This window comes from Notolabrus celidotus, chromosome 4 (genome assembly GCF_009762535.1).
Source record: "Notolabrus celidotus isolate fNotCel1 chromosome 4, fNotCel1.pri, whole genome shotgun sequence".
Taxonomy (NCBI): domain Eukaryota; kingdom Metazoa; phylum Chordata; class Actinopteri; order Labriformes; family Labridae; genus Notolabrus; species Notolabrus celidotus.
The window spans coordinates 18,103,365-18,127,498 of NC_048275.1; positions in this window are offsets into that span (position 1 = coordinate 18,103,365).

Below are 24,134 nucleotides of genomic sequence, written 5' to 3' on the forward strand. Positions count from 1 at the left end.
CTAGGGATTTTAGGCGTTTTGTTTTCAATTTAACAAAATGCTTAGCATCACAACTCCTGTCACACATTAATAACACCCAGATAGACTATTGGATATCAGACCAACATTGCTGCTAGCTCCTTATGCAAGTGTGTTTACATTCAATAAAATAACAATATATAGAAGTTCACAAAAAACATACTGTATTTAAAAATCAAACACCACGCCAGCCACAACCGCCCTACAAGAAATCTGAGGACAGAACTGGATGTCGAAGAGGAGTCCAGGGATTATCTGTCAAGTTGTCCATGCATGTACATGTAGCGCTTTAACGAGTCTCCTCAGTCCTGATTTCTGTTTTCAGCACAGTATTGTAATCATTGAAGCAGAGCAAGGGGATGTAGCACAGTGTAATCCAATAGGGATTGATTTTAATCAAGATAATGTCCCTGCTTGTCTCATTAGAGTTTCAAGAGAGGCACGAAATGGGCAAAGATCATTTACTGAACGTGCTGGAGGCTTGAAACTATTCAACAAGAGAATAACTAGTCGTCAAAGTCAGTGTTTATGAGTTTGTTTTTACAGGCGCTTTAATCAACGAAAGACACACAATAAAAAAGCTTGTTAGCTAATTGTATGAGGGATTTAGGTGGATTAAAAAAATGGAGAGCGGTTTTGTTAGTGATAAAGGCACAGAGATTTTATTTCATTTAGTAAGGATGACACATTAAACTGTGACGGCTGCCCACATAAAATAAACATTCCCTCTTACCTCTCAGTTGTACAAAGTAGATTCGCCTCACTGGTTTATGCACAAACACTTCTTCAGATGTAAGGTCAGCTTCAAGCTTGTTTGTGTTTGTGCCGAAAGGTATGTGATTCATTGCTGTGAGACCTAGCAGAATTGCAACAGAGGCTCGAAGATTCGGCATGAACAGGACACAGATGGACGTTTACAGTTTCAAGGATAGATGCTTTTTTTTCAAATTAATCCAAACTCAATTTCTCACAGAATATCCACTTTGTTTAACTCTGACTGCACAGGGTTTGTGTTAGTTTGGGCTTTTGTTTAAGGATTAAGGACTTTGTGGAATCCATCAAAGCTTATATTAGAGTGACTTTAAGAGGACACCTCAGGGCATGTTTGCAGAAATGTTTCCTGGAATTGGGTGGATTTTAGCATCTCTGTGGAGATTAGATTTTACAACTGAGCCTGACAAAATTAAGTAGAATGATAAGATTAAATTTCAGTTTTTAAGACACAGAACTCCTGAGAATGTAATTCCTAATAATGTGAAGGGGGGTATTTACACACCATTTTTGTCCAACATTCTTTGAAAGAAATTAAAACTTTTTTTAATATTAATATAAATACAAAGTCATGTCATGTGTTCAGTTGATAAGACTCAAAGATTGATTATTGACATACTCCTACCTTCAATATGTCAATATGTGGGTAGTATCAGAGGCATGTCCTGAGGGGTGGTATGGGGCTCCCCTTGACTTCTGATTGGTCACCTCAAAATCCGTAGCTATTTGCCTTGTCATAGACGGGACTTATGTTAATATAGACTGTTTGGGATGTGTTAGCAGGTTTGCTGTGGCTTTCTTTGAATTTAAATGTAGCACGTTCTTGTTTGTTAGTACCTTCATGTGCCTTTAGACATCTATTTCTGAGTCCTTAAAGAATTCAGCTCAGAAGATCTATGTGTTCCCACTCTATACACATTAATAGCTGTAGGATACTTAAATGTTAGTTGATGAAGGAGATAGTTATGACAGAGAGGGTAAATGTTGGTTGTCTGTGTGTGCACACACATGCCCAAGCCACCCCTGCCTACGTAAGTGCTCCATTTGGCCCACTAGTCAAAAAAGGGTGGGCATGCCCTTGAGTGGTGTTTGGTGCTAACAAGCTATTGAGCAAATAAATCAATTATATAAGAAGCTCAGAACAAAACCAATAATAGGACATTATTGTGCAAATGTTTTGTTTCAGTCAAACCTTTTTTTAGTTTTAATTTTTGATGCAGCACAGCTCCAGAGGGCCTCTGAAGAGGAGGAAATATTACAGCCAATAATAAGTTTTAATGTACACATGAGAATGTGAGTGTTATATTCAGTGGTATAGGGAGAATGGTTATGTTTCACAAAGTGAGAAAAGGGATCCCAGACATGTCAGACTATTATAAGATAAAAGGGTAAATAACAAGAATAAATTCTCCATTGTGCTGCAAAATAATATGTGAAAAACTATTCTGAGCTCCCACTGAGACGTTCCACAGATTGTTTTGCAGGGATAAGATGCGCTGTGTTTTGAAAAGTATGTGAAGAAATCACACACTTTGCAAAGCTGTTATCCCTCTGAAGTGCTGCCTCTGCTTCAGCATTCCTCGTGTGAACTCAGTTGGAGATATAGGGACTTCCTCCTGTTGCCACGGTGACAACAGAGGCAAGATGAGCTCTTCACAGACTCCACAGGTGAGCTGTGTGAGGATACGTGTGTGTGAGGATCTATTACAGAGAAGATCTTAACTGTGCAGGGGACGGGATGGGTTTTACAGATGGTAAATATAAAATTAACTGCGTTTAAATTGTGTGCACGAATTAGATGCAACAAGATGTAGGCTCAACATGATTCCAACTTTTCATTTTCATAACTACTCAGCTGCAATTCATTACTGAAGTACCTTTCCATCCCCACTCGTTACTTCTCCTGTAAGAGGAGAAAAGTCTGCTTTTCTCAAGGGATGGAGGGAGAGAATATAAAATCATTTGAAAGATAGAAAGTAGGATACCGAGGTTAAAACCTGCCTCTGCAAGTTTCACACTTTTCAGCTTTTTACACTTATCCCCAAGATATCTGACTCAGCACTCACAGAAAGGTACATGATGATCCTGAACTTCCATTTCCCTTTTTTTTTTGTTGTTGTTTCTCTGACATCAGACTGCTACAGGAAGTCAGAGGCTGGAAGATGAAGTGATGAGTGTGTTTGAAAGCAAAAGAAACTCCTCAAACTCATGGTAGGTTTTGGAATCATACAACCCCATGTCATGACAGCTTGTGAAATGTGAGTTATTATCCGTTTAATCGAATAGCTCAATAATACACAATGCAATGGTCTATTATTTCTTTCAAGCACACTTTTGCTCAAGGTTCCCCTCTGATCACAGACTTACACAGACGAACTGTTGTCATATCTAGCCATTGAAAAACGTCTGGTTAATTTGACATCTCTTTGTTTAGTGTGGAACAAAAGAAAAGAGATGAAAACTGTAGAGAAAAAAGGAAGACAAGGTTAAGACATGCTATTCAGGGACATCTATGACATCAAAGATGGTGCGTAATATTGACTCTTAATGGAACACAAGATACAGTGTTCAAAGACTACATTTGAACTGAAATGTCACAGACTCACAGTGACAAGGCTGATAAACTCATTCAACAGAGCTGATTCATGCAGTCTTATTCTCTCTGTGTTACTTAACCATCAGTTGAAATGTTCTGAAGTCTACAAAGTCAAACTGTGAGTGGAACAAATCACCTTCAACCAGTTTAACACTTTTTTCCATTCATAATTTACAATACATTAATGTCTCAATCAGTATTTGGTTTGATGTTGGCAGAAAAACCAAAAACAAATGAACAAGACTCACTCAGAAACATTCTTTAGATCAGCATGTTATTTCCATCTTTTTGTCTTTTTTCTTTTATTTTTGTCTCAAAAGCAAAAAGCACTTAGGTTTGCTTGTCTTTGTATGAAATGTGCTCCAGAAACTACATTCACCTTGTCTCGTTATGCAGTCCTTTTCTTCAGAGGTTTAATGGCCCCTCACAGAGTAGATAGTGAAAAACTTATGCAGTCATTCACAGTGGCTTTTACAGATTCCATGGAAAACTGAATAGAATTTTGCATTAGAAAGGACTCATGACAGGCTTACTGTGCAGAACAGTTTGCCAACAATAAACACCAGCTAGAGTTATTACAGGTTGTGACAGCTTCCTGAGCTCCATGGTTCACACTCTTCAGCTCAACTCAGACAACCATTTTTCTCCTGCAATGATTTCACACACCATGCTGTAGATCTAAACAGAGAGAAAGGTGGAAGGTAGGCAGACTCGGCAGACATCTTGTTTTTCCATGATGTGAGAACTTACTAACTGTGGCCTCTACAACACTTGTAACTTGGTAAAATAACTACTCAAATAAAAATAGCTCATCAAAACAAAACACAAGTTATCGACAACAGCTGAATGGCCTAATCGCATGAAGCAAAACACAACTGTATTTAAAAAACCTTCAATTACCGTTTACTGCCTGTACCATAGCTCAAGGGGTTGGCTTTACAATTTATCTTGATGCCAAAAGTTTGAATGATGTTCTCTAGCTCATTTTTCAAGCACTCAACAGAAGCTCTCCAACATGCAAGTAATATTAACAATAACTCCAGAGTGCATCAAAAACACAAATAAAACACTCCAAAGAAGAAAATCCCCTCTACTTGGTTTGGCCCAGTGATGCCAGCTGTGACATCATCAACAACACTATAAAAACCAGGAAAGCTGGGCAAGTAAGTCCCTCAGATAAATCATGCATGGGGGCTGTGAAAAAGACACAACAAAGGTAAGAAGGAAGAAAAGGAAAATCCATTGTGACATTTAAACCTGTAACTAACTAGAGGTAAAGGAGTTGAATTTGACTGTGTTTGCTTCATGGTCCAACTTTGGAGAATTTCTTTCAATTTGTGCTGACAAAAACTTCAAATTTGACAAAAAAAAGGTGACTTCTAATGGCTTTTAAAACTTAGGCCGTGCCCGTCAGACTAACCGTAATGGTTTGAGCACATGAAATGTGTGTTTCAGTCATGCATCATAAATGATTCACATCTACAATGTGAGTTCACTTTCAACCAACACAATTATGATATTGTAGAGTGTATGCCTGGCCTTAGTGCGAGTATGTTGCAAATAAATAACCCTGTGTTGTTACAAAGCCTATGGGCCTGATCTACTAAAGGTTTGCGTGTATAAAAACACGTGCAAGCTATCCATTTAGCGTGTTTGCCTTCATGAATATGCAGAATACATGTAGATCATCAGAACGTGCAAAATACTGGGAGGAGGAAATGCAAATGTAATCATTCAGCACAGGCAATGTGATTTATCAAACCTGAAGCAGATAGCGTGCGCTGTTTTTGCGTCTGTATTTAGCACGTTTGAAAGGCAGGTGCAACCTAGCACATTGTTATGCACAAATGGCTGGGGTCACTGTAAAGCTCATCATAACATCGCTTTACAACATGCCCGCAACAGCAGGACTTACACGCATTACTACATTCATTCTGACACCCACTATAACTTTTTCAACTAATGAGAGCACATTAGGCCACTGTATAAACAGCTATAAAGTTTAGTAAAATTGGCACAGTGGCCCACATCTTCACATACAAACAAAAAATCAATATGAAGTACTAGGCCTACTCACCACTGTTTGGACGAGCCTTAAGCTCCACAGACTTGTCCAAGATGCGCTGTTCACATGTTCCATTTAAGCTGGTGAATCTTTGGGACAGTTACTGGATGATGATATCAGGCATTAAAAACGTTCACCTGAAAATTGCTCTCTGGGACAGTGAGGCGACTGTCTTCATCCAAGTGACGCGTAACATTTCTGGCCCTGGTTGTTTCAAACTGTGATCGACTTCCCAGTTAAGTAGGTAGAGCAAGAGTGGCATACTTAGCCTCATCAAATTGCTCTCTAAACTCCATCAAAACACTGATTGCATTTTGTAGTAGAGTAGATGCGTTTATTTAATCGGCAGATCTTCTGTTTTTTCTCACAGCATTCACCTTTTCACAGATGTCCTCCCAAACCGCGTTTCTAACGCTGAGATGTCTCTGCTGGAGTTCACCAATGTGTTTATTTCCCTCCTCCACAAAGATCTCCAACTCCATGGCTTCAAACTTCATTTATCACTTAAGGCCACTCTGCTCTCTCAAACTCTCCATGGGGACAGCCAATAGCACACGCAAAATCCTCGTAAAATAGGGCGGTCCACACGACTTTTGCACCTGTTATCATTTGCGAACGCAGTCATAGTAGGTCACCCGCAACACGCCCAGAAATAGCACGTGCAAAATTATTATTTGCACACGCAAATTAGCGCTCGTTATTTGGGATCTTAGTAGATCAGGCCCTATGTGTTTTGTACTTTGGCTGACAAGTTGTATGCATACTTCCTTGGTCTTATGTCCCTCCAACAGGCGGTCAGGTACAGTCCAGTTTATTAGGGAATTGTAATCGCTGCATATGTAAGTAGTGTTTACTTTTCTTAAACAGTCAATATGAGATTATTTACTGTATTTTGCAGTCTATCACTTTGTCTGACACCATCTCCCGAGCAGCAGTTTCAGTTGGTAAAAAAACCTCTGTAGAAAGAGGCAGTTTATGTAGATGGTCTTGACTGCTTTTGTAGCTCATAAATTAGATTTATATGCATTTCCTTTGATAACCAACTTTAAGCTCTTTATAGGAGGTTAGATTTTCTCTCTTCCGTTCTCACAAATGCTGATCACTCAGTTTACCAATTAAACTTTCTTAAATGTCGAGTTGAATGAAACTCATTTTGAGGTGCCAGTGATGTTTGAAGCTTTCTACGTCCAGTCTTGCGACATTTCATTTTCGATACAGGCTCTGACACTTCCAAGCTGTGATTCAGTCAAATAGTAAAAGCTTCAAAGCTGCTGTGTCATATGTCTATCTCTAGTATTAGTGCTGTGTTAGAAAGTGTTATGTTATGGTATACAGGATGGTAATTAAGGCAATGTTTCAAAAGCAATGCCAAATCAAAGCTATATAAATACAGAGAAAATACTTTGGGAAATTCCTCACATTAAACATTCAAGGAACGAGTTGGGAGTAAAGGGAGATCCCATCTAATCAATAAAACATGTGTTCAGACTCATCTGTGAGCCCTCTTAGCCCCCCTTGGCTATAAGAAATCGAACACAGACCCCAGACCCATGGCTATCGGAGACCATTCCTTACCCAGTAATTCTAAATACAGAATGACCTTTGACCTTTTGCAGCTGAGTAAATCCAGACATTGTACACAAAGTCATGTCCTATGTCTCAGTCAGCTGTCTTTTTTCACTTAAAGACAGACGTAAATGACATTTGACTTGAATATATGCTCCATACGAATGTCTCTCTTTTCTTAGTAATTCAGAAATGCTCTGCTCTTTTTGGACTCAAAACTCAATAATGGGTTTCTTTTCTTTTCTTTCACTGCTGCTCATGAATCTTGTTTTTCCACAAAGGATCAAGCCATGTATTACTTACACTGACAACAGATTCAGGAAATACTGAGTGAAGCACATCCATCCTGTACCTGGTGTGTGAAAGCAAACACAGAAACAGACGTGTTTTCTATTCTTCTCACATTCTCACTGTGCTTTATCGCAGATCTTCCGACTGTTCTATTTATACCAGACAAATATTTATTCTTTGAAAATGACTACACCTATTTGTCATTTCGTCTTTGGAGAAATGTGTTTTATGCGGGGGTGTTTATGTAACCATCTTAAAGTGTGAGGCCTGTGAATATGCACCCTGCATACTTATTGTGAAGTTATCTCCAGTGATCAGTCTTCAGCATTCTCAGCAGGGGTTCAAATTAAAGCATGTTTGTTCTCAGCGACTGCAAGAGCACCACAATTTATGTTCTGACAGAAGATCTGACTTTTACATTGGGAACAGGATCAAGGTGAACATTTTAGAAAACCGAAAATGACATACAGTTGATGATAAACAAACTCAGCTGTGATTACAAGCCTTTCTGTGCTATTAGAGCATCTGACAATCAGCCTAGCACTCTATATTTAAACCTGTGAACTTCTCTTGTCTGTGCTCAAAATGTGAGTGCATCAGACCAAAATCTGCTGATTTATTACTGTTAGTTGGTCAGGAAATAGAAAAGCTGAAAATAATGATTGCATCTACCGATCACAGTCGAACAGCTCAGACAAAGAGAGAACATTATGTTAAGTTTAATAGCTGAAATGAATTGATCAGTGGCTTTTGAACAAAAAAAAGGAGTTTTGTTTTTGGGCCATTTTGCAGTTATTGGTAGGGCAGCTGAAAAGAGACAGGAAATGTGGGGAGTAGAGAGTGAGGGAAGACATGCGGCAAAGGGTTGTGGCCAGTAGTCAAACCACGACTGCTGCAACAAGGCTTATAGCCTCTGTATATGGGGAAAATATTGGCCAACCAGCACACCCTTATTAATTTTTTGTTGGACTTGCCTTCATATCCATTTATATTAGTCTAACTGAACACATCCTGACTGCAATGGACATCATGCCTATCATAACTTTAACCCGGCTGAGGGATCAAAAATGCAGTTAAATATTGCTGCATTATCAACAACAATTCTACTGAAATATACTATTAGTTTCAAAGATTATCCTGCAGTTTTTTTTTTCTACAAAGAAGGGATGCATGATGTATAACGGCCCAATAAAGGGAATATTTAATCATTATTTATTATTCTGATAATAATATTTAGTCCAATAAAAACAACCAATAACAGTCACTTTTATTTACTTGTGGACAAGTCAATATTCTGATACAGTGGGTTAATCCAATCCACCATTATACACAGAGAATAAGAAGAACAGATGTATAGTTAGAGCTGGCTCAGGCTTGGACCAGCTTTTGTTATGCTGCTATAGGCCTAGACTGCCGGGGGAACTGGCGCACTGACACACTGGGATCCTAGCTCACCCCCTTCCCCCCATCACTTACTTTAACTCTGCCTGTCCCATTGAAAGTTACTAACCATAGACCTTTCTGGAGTCCCTGAGCTCCATTGTCTCGTAGATTCCTCTGAGCTGCCGTAGACGTTCTACTGCTGCGGACGATCTGGACTCCAGCTGATACGGACGTGCTGGACTCCAGCGGCAACAGCTTCTACTACTCGTCTCATCACTATCACCTCTCTCTCTCTCTCTTACTCCCCTCTATCTGTCTTTCCAGACCCAACTCGGTCGAGGCATGATGGCTGTCTAACATGAGTCTGGTTCTGCCTGAGGTTTCTGCCTGTTAAAAGGAAGTTTTTCCTCGCCACTGTAACTAGCTAAATACTGCGATGTGCAATTCTCATGATGGATTAAGGTGGGGTCAGACTGAGTCTTACCCTGTCTTGAAGTTGGGTCTCTGTTCATAATTTGACATAGTGTGGTCTAGACCTCCTATGTTTGTAAAAGTGTCTTGAGATAACGTTTGTTGTGATTTGGCGCTATACAAATAAAGATTGATTGATGATTGAGATTGATGTTGTTTTTCCACGTTTCAGAAAAGGATAACATGATTGCAATTTACAAAAAAATTGCTGCAGGAGAGAGCAGGAAAAAAAGTCCTCATGTTTTAACACAAAGAGTCTTTTCAGTCACCTATAAAGTCATAATTTTGTCAAAGATGCATTGAAGACAAAAAAAATGCAAGTACCATTGTGCCAATTTGAAAACTGTAGAAAGTTTTACCAGAGAATAAAAATTACAGAATCACAGCATTTACAGCACTTCATGACATACCCATAGACTGTATAAAATATGGACGTAGTATCCGTGACGTCACCCATCTGTTTCTGAACGCTGTTTTGAAGCCAATCGGCTGCAGCAGCCATATTGCTTCTGTCGAGCCTTTGTGACGTAAAGAGGCAGGCTTTGAGCCTCCTAGCCAACAGCTACAGTGTTCCCACAGACAGCTGTGCCTCTCATTGGAAGACTAGTAATATCAATATCTTCGAAATTGCCGTGTTAGAAAAAAATTCACCCATCGAGAAATTAGCTATTCAGACTACACTCATCTTTTGTACCAGGCTGTAAACATGTTTATTTCTGCTCTAAAGATTGTCTTTTTCCCATTCATGTGTATGTGACTTCCGGTACTTCCGGAGCCAGCCTCAAGCGGATCCTCGATGAACTGCAGCTTTTAACACTTCCGTATTGACTCATATTTTTAGACCGGAGGTTGCCGCTTGGACATACCATTTTCCAACTGAAGGACCAAGGATTTTGCCGGCAAATCGAGTATTTCCTAAGTCACTGCTACTTTTCAGATGTACCCCACCCTGCCCTGCATGATGTGATCACAATACACTTTATCCGTCTGATTGACAAAACATCAGTGACATAAGTTTTACCAAAAACACATTTACTTCTGACATCAGTCTAGTGAGTCTGATTAGTCTGAAAGCCCAGTGGTTGGATGGAGACTTTAACATGAAAAAGACATCATTGCATGCAGAGGAGTGCTCCAGTTCACAGTAAAGATAAATATGATTGAAGAGTCAGAAATATTCTTTGATTTTGGTGTTATTAAGAGAGATTTCAGTTAGAACTGGTCAGTAAAGAACATAAAAATATCTGCAAGATTTGGACCCCTTTTATGCAATACTTTCAAGCTTTAAATGTGTCTCTTAATGAAGAAGACCAAGAGGAGGATAAGGATGGCTCGAGGACCTTTCTCTGATCCAATCCTGACTGCTCTCATCATTACCCATTATCTCCCCTTACTCCACCGCTTCCAGTTTTACCCCCTTTTTTGTGTGTGTGTGTGTGTGTGTGTGTGTGTGTGTTTGTTTCGTTTGTTTGTTTTGTTTGTACCATCTTCACATTCTGTGTGATATTATCAGTTACCTCCAGTGTGACAATAAGTTTGATGTAATGTAAATGAGATCTGCTGTTCCATATGCAGAGGTGAGAATTCTCACTCTCTCAATTCATAATGACTGGATATAAGATTCTCAAAGACATCATGTGGACAGCTGATGAGCTGAAGGACGGGTTTGCGGGAGGGAAGGAAAATAGTATTGGCGATGTTGGAAAACGGCATGTATTTGTTTACATTTTAGATTGTTAAAAAACTTGTTAAAGTAGAAATATTCTTGATTTTTGTGCTATTAAGAGAGATTTCAGTTAGAACTGGTCAGTAAAGAACAAACATATCTGCATCTATGCTCTTGATCTTCATCTTGAAAATTGGTGGTAATTTCATTGGTATTTACTGTCAGGAGCAGGTTATCATCTGCTGTCAGTGTCAGCTCAAAGCAATCCATAATGTGCATCCCTACTACCAAGGGAACTGATCTTTTATCATCTACTGTCACTCATGGTCATAGCATAATTTCAAGAAAGCCTTGACTTAAAATTGAAATCACAAAGGTGTTCTTTGTACATTATCTTTGCATCCTAAGGGTAATCTTGTGTATAAAAGAGGTTAACCAGGTTGGAGTTGGCAGCAGTTTTTCAATCTTATCTGCAGATTTTCTCTCTCAGATCTTGTACAACCCCAGTGGTGTCCTCCAATCAGAGTCAGCTTCTGAAAGAAAAATACCCTGGGGCAAAAAAAGTCACAAAGCACTTGCTGATGCTCATAAAGATTATTACAGTGAGTGCACAGTTATAACTGAGGCAATCCAGAGTATTAGCATTTTTATCGGCTCCCTGCATCTCTCATCTGGATGATAACAGCTGGAGAGACTGTTCAGACACTTTTTGTGAGTCACTGAAAATGTTGCCATTAAACTTTGAATTTTTACAAGTGAGAGATATGCAGTATAACTCCTTTGGTCTCTAGAGTAAACTTTGTTAAAGGAATACTTTGATCATGAACAACCTAAGACAGACAATGCTCTTCTTGTTTTTCATTTTAAAACATAAAAATGGACTGTCTTGTTCATGCATACATTTATAAAACTGACTGACAGTTAAATGCAGATAGATAGACATCCAGTCCTACTACTTTCAATTAAACTCAAAGAAAACTGAATGATTGAAAGCATTTCTAAGATAATCACCATTTGTAAATCTGTAAGATCAAAGACTTTTGGCAACTTGGACTTTGTTGAGCTGTCAATCATGAGACATCCCTTCTTTTGAGTATCATATAAATAATTAAAACTAATCCTCTAAGAAGCTTGATAAGAAATAATTATCATCACAAAGGGCATATTTGAGAAAAATGTATTTGGCATGTTTTTTTTATTTCAAAGTTTGATCCATGCTCCATCTGTTTTAATGGAGAAGGCAAGATTTAGGATGTATGTGTTAAGGCTGATTTATACTTCTGCGTTGAATCAACGGCATACCCTACGCCGGGGGTCCGCGTAGCTCCCGTACCTACGCCGAGGCCTACGCACGTAGCTGACGTGCACCTCCTCCAAAATGTAACTCCCCGTAGAGCAGACGCGGACCGCAAGCCCTGTGATTGGTCCGCTCGACGGCTTTGTCTTTCCCGCATTTACAACACTTCCGGGATCCCGGACATCGGCCGCACATCGGCCGTGTATTTCATCTCCTCCTCTCTATTCTTCATGTAATCATGTCTGTATGATAAACAGCAACATGTATCAGCTGTAGATTAACATAACACGCTCTGAATCTCTGTGGAAAAGTAAACAGAGATCGTAGCGGGACCGGAAGCAGGCGGCCAGCTATCAGATATTTTTATTGAATCCCTGGTGTTAACATTATTTTGCAGAAATACTGCCCAACATTGGTTTGGGTTCTTATTAATGAGCCCTTGTTGGTTGTTATAGACAGAGGTGCTGCTTTTCAACAGGCAAAGCAGGGAGCAGCTTGGGGCCCGGGGCCTCTAGAGGGGCCCCTGACATGCACATTTAACACATACAGAGTTTGCAGTGACAGTAGGAAGCCCTACATGAGAGTGAGTGCTGTCAGATGGGGCCCGTAGAGCATATGATGATGGTTAAATATATGGCACAACTTTTGCTACATATTTCATCTAGGTCTATAGTGCATTAGCTAGCAGGCTGAAAGAACGTTAATGAGCTATTGATTACAGTATTAGCACGTAATAACCAGTCAACTTGGTGTTTGGCAGTATTACTGAAATAAGCATGGTCTCTGCCGAGGGGCCCCATGTACTTTTACCCAGGGCCCCGACAGACTCACTAGAATCGCCATTGGTGTTAAAGTGCAAGATGAGGTTGGGAGGACTTGTTCAAATTTTTCCTTCATGAAATGATTTCTTAGCTGCAGACATGCTATCTTGACAGATTATCACTTCATAATATTAATTCAGAGGGCAGTAGAGATTAAGGCATTAGTCTACATGAGTAATTAGTGTGAAGTTAAAGTCCTGTTTATCTCCGCCTTAGGCACTCTACCGTTTCCCCTCTCCTCTGCCCCAGCAGATTTATGGATCAACTCTTTAATGGAATATTTCAAACCCTTCAAAGAGTAGGGGATAACGTTTTTTGACATTGATAGCCACTGATGATAAAATATGTGACATGTTTTTTATGAGCACGGCTTTAAAGGATAAAGATGAATGGTAAGAGGAGTAAATGTTAAACCCTGAAGTTAAATAATTCATCAAAGATCTCTTATTTTATCTATATATTCTTTATATGAAAACATTTAGATAAACGCACTGAAATTAATATTTAAGTTAACCATATTTTGATTTTTCAATACAAAGTATGAAACTCAAACTTTGTGTTGCTCCTCTGTTGGAGATTTGGAGTTTGCACAGCATATGGAATTACTTAAAAAATGATCCCTCTATAACAGGGGTTTTCAAACTTTTTGGAGCCAGGGACCCCTTACAGTTGAGAAAATTGTCCAAGGACCCCTCATAATTGTAACACAGATTAAGCACATTAGTGATGTGTCATGATCAAAAGCTGCGGCTCTGAGAGCTGATGTTTTATAGTGAATCAGAAGAGCCGGCTCGCATCGAGAGAGAGCCGGCTCCCAGTTTTTTCCTTTTGCTGCTTAGCTCTCACAGTGCTCAGCCCCAGCTCTGCTCACAGCAGAACTTTGTTTTGATTGGTCAGAATGGGGCCAATGTGGCCAATCACATGTGAGGGTATAGGATACAGGTGATGGAGGGGAGGCTGTATATCAGGGTTTCATCTGTTCCTTCTGAGAGGGTTGGGTTCTTCTCAAAGAGAGGGCAAATTCTCACTGAGAGGAGAAATCTGATCAGCCCATCCAAGCTGAGGCATCTGATTTTTCTCAATGCTAACCTAAACTGAGGACAATAATAATGTTTGCTTGAGTTTGGTTCTTGTTTCTGTTTACTTGAGTTGGTTCTGGTTCTGTTTGCTTGAGTTTGGTTCTGGTTCTGTTTGCTTGAGTTTGGTTCTGTTTGCTTGAGTTTGGTTCTGGTTCTGTTTGCTTGAGTTTGGTTCTGGATATGTTTGCTTGAGTTTAGTTCTGGTTCTGTTTGCTTGAGTTTGGTTCTGGTTCTGTTTGCTTGAGTTTAGTTCTAGTTCTGTTTGCTTGAGTTAAGTTCTGGTTCTGTTTGCTTGAGTTTGGTTCTGTTTCTAGTTCTGTTTGCTTGAGTTCGGTTCTGGTTAGGTTCTGGTTGGATTGTGATTCGGTTCTGGTTCTGTTTGCTTGAGTTTGGTTCTGGTTCTGTTTGCATGAGTTTGTCTCTGGTTCCGTTTGGTTAAGTTAAAATCTGGTTCTAACCCTAACCCTAATCATAACCCTAACCCTAATCCTAATCCTAACCCTATCTTTGGTTCTGGTTCTGTTTGCTTGAGTTTGGTTCTGATTCTGGTTCTGTTTGCTTGAGTTGGTTCTGGTTCTGTTTGCTTGAGTTTGGTTCTGTTTGCTTGAGTCTAGTTCTGCTTCTGTTTGCTTGAGCCTGGTTCTGGTTCAGTTTGTTTGAGTTGGTTCTGTTTGCTTGAGTTTGGTTCTGGTTCTGTTTGCATGAGTTTTTCTATGGTTCTGTTTACTTAAGTTTAGTTCTGGTTCCCAAACCCTTACCCTTACCCTTACCCTTACCCTTACCCTTAACCTAACCCTAATCCTAATCCTAACCCTAATCCTAATCCTAACCCTAACCCTAACCCTCATCCTAACCCTTATCCTAACCCAAACCCTAATCATAACCTCAACCCTAATCAAAACCCTAACCCTAACCCTAACCCTAATCATAACCCTAACCCTAACCCTAACCGTAATCATAACCCTAACCCTAATACTAACCCTATCCCTAACCCTAACCCTAACCCTAACCCTAACCCTAATCATAACCTTAACCCTAACCCTAACCCTCATCACAACCCTAACCCTAACCGTAATCATAACCGTAATCATAACCCTAAACCTTACCCTAACCCTAACCCTAGGGTTAGGTTTTAGAATGGTTTTGTTACAGAGCCAAGTTAAAAGAGCCGGCTCTCTGAAAAAAAGCTGAACTTCCCATCACTAAAGCACATGCTTACTACCATTCGCACTCTTAGTTGCCCTTGAAACTATTTGTATTTTAAAACGTATCAATGTAAATACTTCAGACCTGTATCATAGTGATAAACAGATGACACTTACATTTGAATCAAGTAAATACCACTTGTATCCTTTAAAACAGAGGGTCATTTCATTCCTTGTGGACTCAACCTGACAGCGTTGATATTTTTCAAGTAACTGATCTTAAACGCTTTCAGAAAATTAACAGTTGCAAGACTCACATATCCCTTCGAGCCACCAAATGGTATAATAACAATGGTGTATATGCTGTTTTGTAATGACACAGCACAATTTTATAATTTATTAGAAATGTATTCAAATTATTTCACCCAGGTGTCCCAGGACTCCACTTTGAGAACAGCTGCTCTATAAGTCCTTAGTCCACACATCATGAAGAAATATCAAGTGCTGCAGTTACAATTGTAGTACTTCCAAAACTATGAACTTAACTTTCATTTCTCATTTGCATCCACAAATGTACTGATACAAATACCAGTTATGCATACAAGCTTTGTAGTAGCTTTACTTTCATTTTATATTTTGTTTGACAAGTGTAGTTTTTGTGTGTTAGAATGCTAACATTTGCAGAATAGCACCTAAAAAGTAGCTGACATTGATGGGAATGTTGTTTGCCATGTAGTTAAGGTTCAGGAACCAAATTATTGCAAGAAACAGAACTTGGATCTTGTGCTGGTGCAAATTAAATTGTGAGGATTTCTGAAATTATTATGACTTATCTTTAGGAGAGTATGATATTCCATTTTCTTTTCAGTCTAATATCAGTTGTCTGAGATCTATTTTCTCTAAAGCTTGGCCAATGCAAAAAAAAAAAAAAAAAAAGTAGTGTACAGGATAAAATAAATTTCATTTTCAAACTGTTTAACATGTCTCTTTGCTCCAGTACTTTCCAGAACATCCTCAAACACAGTTTTTTGCAAATGTTAGACTAATGATATTCATAATGTTGCATTTCCTTTGACTTTATTAATGTTCACATCATATGTAGCTCTGCCACGCTTCCAGCCAGTATATATAAGTGACATGCAGGTACTTATCTGCTCCCCAACGGAAGCCATGTATCAGCCTGTTTGCAGTCTTTGTCTTTCTCTGGGGTAAATATTGTCAAACAAAGCCAGGATTGCCGGAGGAGCAGCCTGAGGGCCACATGTTACTCTTCTCTTTTAGTAGTGAAGTTCCTCCAGTAAAACTTAGAAAGAAAACATCCGACACTCCTTTCCTTTTTACTGCTATTCAGCTTCAAATAAGTCATACTTCCTTCATTTTGATACCATTAAGTTAATTTGAAGTTGAATGCTATTCATCAGTGTCTTCCAGTTAGCATAAACGAAGAAAATAATACTGATTTAACTCAGTCATTAGCAACGATGGATGAATTCACAGCAAGACAGTTCATTTAATGTGAAAATGAAAGTTTGATTTTATTCAGGAAGTAACTTCCAGACTTGGATAGAAGTGTCCACACTTTAGACCAGGTTGAATGACACCCCCGGTTGTATTGTAACAGTGGCTAAATGGAAATCAAATGTGTTGTTGTAGCATTTGTATTAAAATGGGTATGAGGGCTGATAGCCTATGTGTGCACGGCTTTTACATTCATTTAACAGAAAGACAGACTCTTTAATATTACAGCAAGGCAGAAGAGATATAGTGGTTCTAGCTTTCATTTAAGTTGCAGAATTCACTAAGAGCCAAATTTTGAGTTAATACACTTCAGACGCATCACAGCCACGAGTGGCAGAAGCTGGGATGAAAGAGAGTGCTAGTGCTCTAACATTATAGGCCTTAAAGTGCAAAATCTATATTCAAACTTCACGGCAGTTCAGTCTAACATGTTTGGCTTCATGCATCTCTAAGCAGTGCTAATAGAAATTGAAAGGATCCCACCTCTGACAGTGACTTCAATTATCCCTGCACTGTACATGAACAAGGCTAACGCTGCTAATTGCTATATTTGTGATCAGGTGATAATCTGCTTTCACAATTAATTAACAGCATTCTCTGTTTGCAGCTTTCTGCTGTCCTGCACGGCACCAAACACTATAATAATGCTACTCTAAATAACACTCTGACTTAATAATGTGAGTATTTGCCTCTGAGTATGTAAGCTTACATTTTGCTTACTGTTTGAAGTGTTATAATAGTAAAATGGGGATACTATGTTCACATTTCTATCACACTTTGCACTTTTAAAGGTTCTTTTGGAGGTTTTGTCCACTAGTGGTGCTGAAGAGCACACTGTTTATGGACAGATCCTGGTTTCCTTATATGGTTTCCTTATATTTTGTGCTGTACAGGAAACACAGGGTCACACATGTGAGGCGTGAGAAAACATAAAGGTGCTTACACATCAGTAGTCAGCTGTAATGCATCAATGAGTGGGATGAAAACCACATAACCATGTGGTATCTTGCAAGGTAATAAAAATGCAATGCAGAACAGTAATTCACTTGTAGATGTTTGAAGTCATTTAAGAGATAAGTTATAAAAATGTCTTACAGTAAAGCTAGTTTTACTGAAAAATCAGACAAACATTAAGTTTCAAATTTCGTGGTGAGGCTCCCCAGCAGTGATAATGAAAGTTAAATGTTTCTTGGTGTAGATGGTGGGGAGAAAACATTAAGATATGTGGAAATTAACATCTCCTTTCTGTAACTTTGTGGTCTGACCATAGACTCGATTCAACACTCCCACCATTGTGACTATTCGAATTAGAACTTTGCACCCCATCTAGCATGTAGCATTCTTAGTTGTCCCTCTCTTTACATCTTTGCACTTCTAAAATATTTGATGGCATGTATCTTGTTCTTACTGGATAAACCAGACAGGAGGAAGTAAAGTGATGTAGGGATGATGTGCACTTTGTTGCTTTACATTTACACAGTTTACTCCAAGGTCAAATCCCACTTGTTCCTTCCTTTCTCATAAAACATGATGACACATGACCATAACACACAGATCCTGGAAAGCAGAACATGTTTGACGCACAACTGCAAGCTTCCCCCTTAAATCACTCTTTAAGAAGAAAAAAAGAAACACTTAGGAGACAAGTGGTCCCCTTGAAGTCTCTTGTTGTGATTTGTGGTCGTGTTGTCATCCAACTGCACACACTGCTCGTGTCCCTGTGCTGCGGCTCTCCCTCTTGAGTAATGCTGCCCTCGATAAAGCCTGTTTCCTTGAATTTCAATCTGTGAAGCTGCTGCAGCCATAAAGTTTGTTTTGTTTTGTTTGCCTCACTAAAAAGGTAAGAAAAACAAAGTGATAAAAAAAAAAGGCATGAGGAGCATTTTCTTGGCTTTGGTGAAGCTGTGACTGAAGCCTCTGCAGGGAGCTGACAACACTTTCCTTTATTACTCTTCTCTTTATCTGTGTTAGTCATGGGGGAACAGTTACAAATCAAGATGTCTAACTTTTTTCAGAACAGGAATTGATTCAACACAAACTGCAAAGTGAAACTTCACAGAAATAAAAGAGCCCACTTAATGAATATAAATATTGTGCAAACACACTTTAGACTGAGCAGTCTCAGGAGACTGCCATGTCAACAGAAAACTAGAATCTAAGGCTTCTGTTTCAAAGCAGGATTTGCAGTTATCAAGGTTAATTCAAGCTTAACTCTGGGTTTTCAGTACTATCAAATGGTAGTGGTAAATGGACTTGTTATATAGCGCTTTTCTAGTCTTTCTGACCAATCAAAGCGCTTTTACACACTACTCGTCACACCCATTCACTCATTGGTGGAGGCTGCTATATAGTAGGGGCCAGTATTAGCTAATCCCATTCGTACACATTCATAAGCCGCTGAACAACAGATGGAGCAATTTGGGGTTCAGTGTCTTGCTCAAAGTGTTTTTTTGAGCATAAACTTTAAAGACATGTTTTGGGGGCCTCTTAGACCAATATATATTGATGAAAAAAGCGTGATATGTCACCTTTAACTTTATTTGCAAAGCACTTTTCAAAAATTGCTCATTAAATAAAAACAATTAATAAACCAAATAACAAGCAACACAAGGCAGATGAGTTATAATAAGGGACATACCATTCAAAATAATATTGCAAATGATAATTAAGACAATTAAGATCGAACCACCAACCTTCCGATTGATAGACAACCGACTCTAACAGCCGCCCCATCAAGATAGTTCACTTCTTATCAGAGGGCATCAACATGGTAACTAATGCTGGGCACCTAACCTACAGGTTACTTTGGAGAGTAGAGATCAGCTTTTGTTGACCAGTGATACACTCTAATCTTGCTGTATGACCTTTCCTGATAAATGTATTCATAGTAAATTAAAGACACCACACTACAGCAGAGACTGATGAAAGCACCAAAGCCTTGTACTTGTTGAACTTATATGATATAAAAGTAAAACTCTGCTTTAGATTTTATTGTCATTTTTATTAACTCCATACCACTCCATTTGATGCTGAGGGCTGCAGCTGATATAAAAAACATTTAAACTGTCATAAACATAAGAATATATCTGAGTCAAAAAACAATTTCTGGAAATAAACTTGTCAAAAAGTCAGCTCTATCATGAACGAATGTTTGGATAGTGACAAAAGCCATAAGATCTAAGTATGTGATCAATCATAATCCCTTTTTTTAGTGAACATACACAAAAAATTCAAGGTTTGATTTATTGTGTTGATCGTCATTTTTGTGTGACCACTTTGCACCATCTTATTTATTTGGGTTGGTGAAGCCAGGTGCACACCCTGAACAGGGTGAGCAGCAATTTTGTCTCACCCTGAAGAGGTTGTTCAGTTAGAGTAACCCACTCACCATTCATCATCCTGTTTATTACATTACTTAACATATCAACATTTTCACAACAAATATTGCTTTAAAAATTCTCATTTCATTTGCGCTTTCATGTTTTCAGTTGAAAATGGTCACCCAATTTATGATATATCAATAATAATGGTAGCAATTAGCTCTACAGCTTACTTGAAAATAGTTTAGTTAGCTGTTATAACTCACATTCAACTGCTAATTTCCACTGTTGCTGAAGTTAAACAAGGTGAACAAGAATGCATAATCAAACACTGTTTATCCTCGTTCCTGTCGTTTTTTTCAGTCATTCAGCACCACAGTATGTTTACACCTTCAGTTTTATGTCTCTCTCTCTCTCTCTCTCTCTCTCTCTCTCTCTCTCTCTCTCTCTCTCTCTCTCTCTCTCTCTCTCTCTCATAGCCTCCTGTTTTTGTGTCTGAACTTTCTTGCTTTTTCGTCAATGTTACCATCTCTTAAACTAGCATCAAATACTGTATTTTCCCCTGTCCATTTTAGAATTAATTTTAAGATTTTAATGTTTGTTTTTAAGTCACTAATGGTCTGGCACCTCAGTATATCTCTGACCTCATACGCCCCCCTCCAGGGCACTGAGGTCTGCTGATCAGATGCGTCTGCGTCTTGTCTTTTAAATTTACTGTATTTTAAATTTTACTATTATTGATTTCTACTGTTTGTATTTGTTGTGCAGCACTTTGATAACCTTGATGTTTTTAAAATGTGCTATATAGATAAAATGGATTGGATTGGATAATATGGTAACCCCAAGTATCACATGACCCCTTTTCAAAAATGTGCTCAGAAAAATACTTAAGATGTTTTTGAGGAAAATAAAACACCCCGTGTTGTGGTTAATACAGTAAAGCAGACTTCTTTCTGCAGGTTGATATGTTTACAGTTTATCCACTCCAGTCTGTGATTAGAGCTATGTTCATTTATAATCTAACCTTAACCTTAACCATAACCAAGCTCTATCTAATAACGGTTGTAAAGATCTCTGCAAAAGAAAGGTAATTTTTGACTCTGACCTTTCCTTTGACACCCTGGTGACCAAAGTTGTAGAGTCTTTCCTTATCCAGCTGTGACAGTTGACTAAAATCTGGTCTTTCCTTGCTCCCGCCCACTTAGAAAAAGTCATCCATTATTTCATTTCCTTGACTCTTGTATTGACTTAACTACTGTGCTGCACTTTATTCCGGCATCAACAAGCGTAACATCCATTGACTGCAATTGATTCAAAACGCTGCTGCCAGGCTTTTAACACATAGCAAGAGAAGTAATCATATAACACCGGTCCTCGCTGCCCTTCACCGCCTCAGAGTTTGAGAATTGATTTTAAATTTTTTACTGCTTGTTTTTAAAACCTTAAATGATCTGACTCCAGCTTATTTCTGTGAACAAACAGACACTGCTAACTCCTTGTGATTCTGACCTCTGCCTGAAGTCTTCCAGCAGAGCCTTTACCCGCAGTTCCTGAATCATTACTGGTCACAAGAGGTGACTGAGCTTTCACTATCGGCTCCACAGCTGAGGAACTCTCTGTCTGATGATAACAGGCAGACAACTCATTGTCCTCTTTTGAACCGCTTCTTAAAACTCTCCTCTGGCATCTGACTTTTTCTTTTCACTTTGATGTACTCATTTAAGTATCAGATACTGATGTGTTATTGTCTTGTCTTAATTATCATTTGCAATATTATTTTGAATGGTATGTCCCTTATCATAACTCATCTGCCTTGTGTTGCTTGTTATTTGGTTTATTAATTGTTTTTATTTAATGAGCAATTTTTGAAAAGTGCTTTACAAATAAAGTTAAAGGTGACATATCACGCTTTTTTCATCAAAATATATTGGTCTAAGAGGTCCCCAAAACATGTCTTTAAAGTTTATGCTCAAAAAACACTTTGAAATCAGATTTTTGCATGCCTGAAGAACCCTCTTCTTCAGCCCTGCTCAGAACGGTCTGTTTTCTCTCTGACCACGCCCCCTGAGGAAGTGGATGTGGCCTCGGCTCTCCAGCACGTTGATCTAATGTTTACATGTTGGCTGAGTATACACGGCTGCTCACAGATCGCGTTACTTCAAACCTCTGAATCTGATCCAGAATCTGATCCTGACGGAGACGCGCCTGCAGCAGGACCTTTCTGAACGATTGGTCACAGATTTAGTGTTTCTTGTTGTTTTATTTGTCAGTATGTAGACGTGTGTCTTGGTACACAGCGACGAACATGTAGCTATGTGGCTATGCTAACTAGCGCTAGCACTTATCCATGATAAATAAAAATCATCCACTAGATCTTCAAATCTGCAGACGTGGGGAGTAAAACCGACCTTTGTGTTTATTAAGACAGCCTACAACTAGCATGCCTCCCTCCTAAGCTCCTTGTTAGCACACATTTGTGCAGGGAATGAAAAACGGAGGAGGGGATCAGTATTATTTTATACAGTCTATGGGCTGAACAAGCTCCGAGCTCGGACTCTGTGACAGACCGGATATTGTTGCGCAAAAACAAAAACACGGAAGTCTGAAACGGCTCGTTTCACACACATTTACAGAAAGGTGGAGAAATCAAAGCAGGGGCAGAATGGAATTTTTTCATTCTCGGGGGGTTTGTAGACATGCCAGGGACACATATTTCAGGTAGAGAACTGTTAAAAAGTCGATTTTGCATGATATGTCACCTTTAAGACTAAAAAGTAAACAGAGATGATAGATTATATTAATCAAATTGTACTTCAGTGTGTGGTGATGTGGGAGATTCGTGCACATGCTGAGGTAGAGGTGAAAAATTTGATCTTCAGGGCTCTCTCAACAACTGTGTCCTTTGTTGCAAAAAAAGCTGTCAAAATCAGTTTGAGCACAGAGTCTGTTGTACAGCAGCCTAAAGGAACACAACACCATGATCGGATCAGAGTGACTCATCTTGTGGGTCCCTTTGGCAACGGTACCTCAGGTACTTCGTGACCTTGTGCCACTGCAGCAGCAATATTTCACTTTTGGAAGCTGACGGCCCAAATTTATATCTCTGTACTAAACGATGAGATTTGAGTCATCAGGTGATGACAGGTGGTGATTGACGGTGGCTGTGGGTGATTTTTAAAAATGTAATTACTTCAAATATCAATGTTTAAAGCACCGGCTGAGTATGAAAGACCTGCTGTTGGCACATAGCCCACTTCTGTCAGTCTCCAGAATAAGTCCTTCCCTAATGACTAAGAAATCAATTAATAATTCAGCTTTTTACTAGAGACAGAAGCTCCAAGGTGTATGGAAAAAAAGGGAAAATATCATCACAGACAAGGTTATTTTACTGACATGATAATAAAACACAAACATAAGATACATTATGTTTAATTCATGCAACTTATCAGCATTAATCGACACATTAAACACTAAACATGATGCTGTATTAACCTCCTCATGGAGGTCAGATTGGAAGCCTCTTTGTTCTCTTTCTGAAACACATTTTTATAGATATATCTTTATTGGAGATGTTATCTCAGAGTTTTTTTATCTTCTGCTTCATCCCAATTTCAGGAAGTATCACAGGCATGAACTTGAATCTTTGAACCTTTGGTATTTAACCTTTTATCTTCTGTTGGTTTTACTCTTCTGATATGGTTTATTTCATTTTATCATTTTTTTTTTTTTTTTTTTAATGTCTTTATTGGGGTTTTTTCTTTTTCCACATACAAATTGCAAAAGTCTGATACATTATTATCAATGCCTCAAATTAACATACAAAAAAAACTAAATCATGTATAAAGGAAAACCAAAGGATATACAAAACATAAGTAAAATAAAATAAAAAAACAAAACAATAACATAAAATTTTGATAACTAACTAACTAATTCTAACTGCAAATGCTTCATTACATCATTCATTGGAGCTAGATAAATTGGAGGGTTTTTTTTGTTTCCAGTTCAGCAGAATTATTCTTCTTGCTAACAGCGTCACAAAGCATATCACATTCTTCTGGTTGTTTGATATTTCATTTAATCTTTTAATGGTTTGATTCTTTATGAATTGTTTTATTTATTTTTATCTT